This window comes from Marmota monax, unplaced genomic scaffold (genome assembly GCF_021218885.2).
Source record: "Marmota monax isolate L192 unplaced genomic scaffold, Marmota_monax_Labrador192_F-V1.1 WCK01_AAM20220418_F8-fsc00197, whole genome shotgun sequence".
NCBI classification, from domain to species: domain Eukaryota; kingdom Metazoa; phylum Chordata; class Mammalia; order Rodentia; family Sciuridae; genus Marmota; species Marmota monax.
This window is the reverse complement of record NW_026694815.1, coordinates 1287316-1290606: the sequence shown is the minus strand read 5'-3', so window position 1 is coordinate 1290606 and position 3291 is coordinate 1287316. Positions and strand designations below refer to the sequence as shown.

At 33.6% G+C, this 3291-nt stretch overlaps 1 non-coding gene across 1 annotated transcript; it reads left to right on the top strand.

Annotated features, from left to right (window-relative positions):
• The first annotated feature begins 223 nt into the window (after window positions 1-223).
• On the top strand, window positions 224-296 carry Trnae-cuc (transfer RNA glutamic acid (anticodon CUC)). Its single transcript has one exon. It is a non-coding gene; the product is annotated as a tRNA-Glu (tRNA).
• The last annotated feature ends 2995 nt before the right edge of the window (window positions 297-3291 follow it).

Below are 3291 nucleotides of genomic sequence, written 5' to 3'. Positions count from 1 at the left end.
TGGACATAAGTTCATCATCCAAATATTCAATTCTGATGGAATGTTTAAATATAGAACATACCATGCAGTATGTATGAGTCTATTAGGGGTTTCAGCAGCTAGAAAAGAATGGTATGCACATCATGATTCCTGGGAATTTTCTGTTTTTTTTTTTTTTTTGTATGTGTGTCTGATGGGAAAACCTACAAAACAAATGAGTGCACAAGAAAATAAGAGGTGGGCTTGGGATATAGCTCAGTTGGTAGAGTGCTTGCCTCTCATGCACAAGGCCCTGGGTTCAATCCCCAGCATCACAAAAAAAAAAAAAAAAAAGGTACTAAAAGGCTTACATTAATTAATTGAAAAGTAAGTGGAATAAACCATTATGATTCTAACCTCAAAAAGAAAAAGGAGTGTTATTACTGAGATCAGTGCCTCAATCCTACTGCATTACTAATTAAAATTTCTTTCTACTAAATAATAATGCTCACTATTCAACACACTTTTGCATATAATTTTTAAGCTTATAGCTATTGATTATAAGAAACCCAACATCAATGGTTGCTTACAAAGAAGTTCAAAATGTTTGCAACAGAAAGTTTAAACCTTTCTAATAAACAATAATTCTCATTGTTCAGTCCATTTTATACATAATTTTTGAAGCTAGTAACTTATTATAGGAAATCAAACATCCATGGTTATTTAAAAAGCAAGTTTAATGTATTCATAACAAAAAGTTTGAAATGGTTTGAAATTTAATTGAAGACAGAATAATCACAAAATATGTGGCCATCTTTAATAAATGCTCTTCACCATTTGGTGCTGGAGACCTAAATATGTAAATATCCAGGTGTTTGGTAATCAGGAATGAGTAAAGGCTTATACTGGGATACCAGATGCAGGAGGCCAGGCAATCTTAACATATGAAGAAAATTGAAAGAGAAATCTAAGCTAATAGCTAAAATCATAGATTACATTAAATAAATGATAAAATAACAGGGTTTGAGAGACAGGTTGTCAGAAACTGTACTCCACTTTAACTGTATTTTTTTAAACAATTTTCCACTTTTTCTGCTGAAGCTATCAAAGATGATCATGGCAATTTTGTTTGAGAGATGTTCCACAATTTTCCCATGGCATTGATTAAACCTTGGTAGCAAATATTTTGAGCTGCCCCCACCCCCATACGCACTTACTGGAAAATAGATCATAATCACAACAAATAACTTAAATCTTTCTCAAGAAGTCATGAGCTGCCATTATGCATTTTTGAGTGAAAAGAAGAAGGCACTGAATGAGTACTTTTTTCTGATATTATTTTGGATTCCCTCTCTTCTGACTTTATAGAGTCTGTTAACATAGATTGGATGCACTTGGAATATACACTGAAGGAAACAGAGGAGCCTTAGGAAACTCCTAGTGGCTTAAAAACAGCTGTGGCTGAATCTTCATAGATCGTCCTCCTTAAAAATGCTTCACACACAACCTGACTTAAGTTTGAAGCAAGTAATATTTCAGCACTCTCTAGATGAAGATACTCCTAAAACAATGTCCGGCCATTTGCTTATCAAATCATAAAAGTGTGTGTGTGTGTGTGTTTATAAATTTCCTTGAAAAGTCTTTAATCAACTTATTTTTAGACTTTTTTTAAGGGAGAATAAGACACTCCTTACGCTATTTTAAAAACCCTTGAAGGAGAGCATTGCCCACAAGGTAAGATGCACAAGGTAAAAATGCACTTCCATGGAACGGAAAGTCCCTCTCCTCACTTTTCTGATTTACTCTGTAAATATTAAGAATGAAAAACGTCCCCAATTCTTCCATTCTACCCTTGACTCCTTCAAAAACTACCCTTTCTTCCTTTGATTTTTCGCACAGTCCCTTATACATACAGGATCCTGTTGTCATCACAGTAACACTGTTTTAATTAGATCTAAGGCAGGAAATATGCTTTAATCACCACAAACAGATACAGTGACTGACACAGAGTAGAAACTTGTCAAATATTCCTAGAAAGAAACAATAAGAAGAAAGGAGGAAAGGGTGTGTAAAATAGAGAAGAAATGGGAAAAGGAATAAACAAAGAAGAAAAGGAGTAAGGGCAAGGAGGAGAGGGAAGAGAAGGAAAAGAAAGCATAAACTGCATGATCACAAAATACATCTCCAAGTGTGTGCACAAAATAAAAATGTCACTATTCACCGAAAATAAAAATTAAAATGTATTAAATTATGAAGCACAGAAAGTAGTTAGTAAATGCCTATAAAAATATCAAAATAGGTTAACAGCTAGCCAATAAATACGAGAGTGACTCTGTAGAATTTCATTCCAGAATCCTGAAGTCAATGGGATTTCTTAGGTACGCTTTTGTCAACACGAATCTACTTTTATTAGAATCAAAAATGAAATCAGGCAGCTGTCATCACCTAGAGATGAAGATGAAAACACCTATTTCTGATCCCAGAATAGTCATTTTTGAGAAACAAACTCAAATCTCTATCAAGTAAGGACTAATGAGATTTATTCTAAATTGGGTCTCTTTTAGAATTTACTGGCAAAAGTAGAAGGCTGATGATAGAAATAATAGGGTATGAAAGAGAGAGAAAAAGCAGTTGCAAAGATACTTAACCCTAATGTGTGCACATCTTTGAGTGTATTTAAAATGTTTTATATATCATACCTGTATTAGTCCAAATCAGGAATGAAAAAAATAGCCACAAGATCTCCTTTTGTGAAATGCAAACAATCTGAGTTTCTGTGGTATGCCCTTAATTTCTCTTGTATTCGGTAATTTTTTATTTTAAATTACATTGGGCTCAGTATTATATTTTATCAGATTAATAGTAGAAATCTATTTCTATCAGTAGCATAGGGTTAATTTTAGATTAATTTTGTTAAACAGGTTTTCTTTTTAAAATTTTTCGCTAACCTGAAGCTTCCTTGTTAAGCATTTTGCATAATCAAGACAATATACTTCATGACGCTTGCTCATCCAATATGTGCTCATCTATATTTAACTTTCTGTGATAATGAGTTACCTAAGTTCAGTCCATTGTAGTGGGTCTGGCTATGCTTGCTCACTACACCAAGTGTAGAGACGTTTTGTTCCACTGCAGTTATACTTAAGAAAGGGAAAAGATCGAAAAGGAGTGATGTGCCTATTTTCTTTCCATTGTTCCTTCCTTTCTTCAGTTTTTCAATAGAGTTGAAAGCAGGAAAGACTAAGCCAGCTGAGACAAAAAGATAAATGCTTGATGGGCAATCTCAATTATATGAGAAAATTACTTATAAAATACCTTGCTGCCATTTTCTGC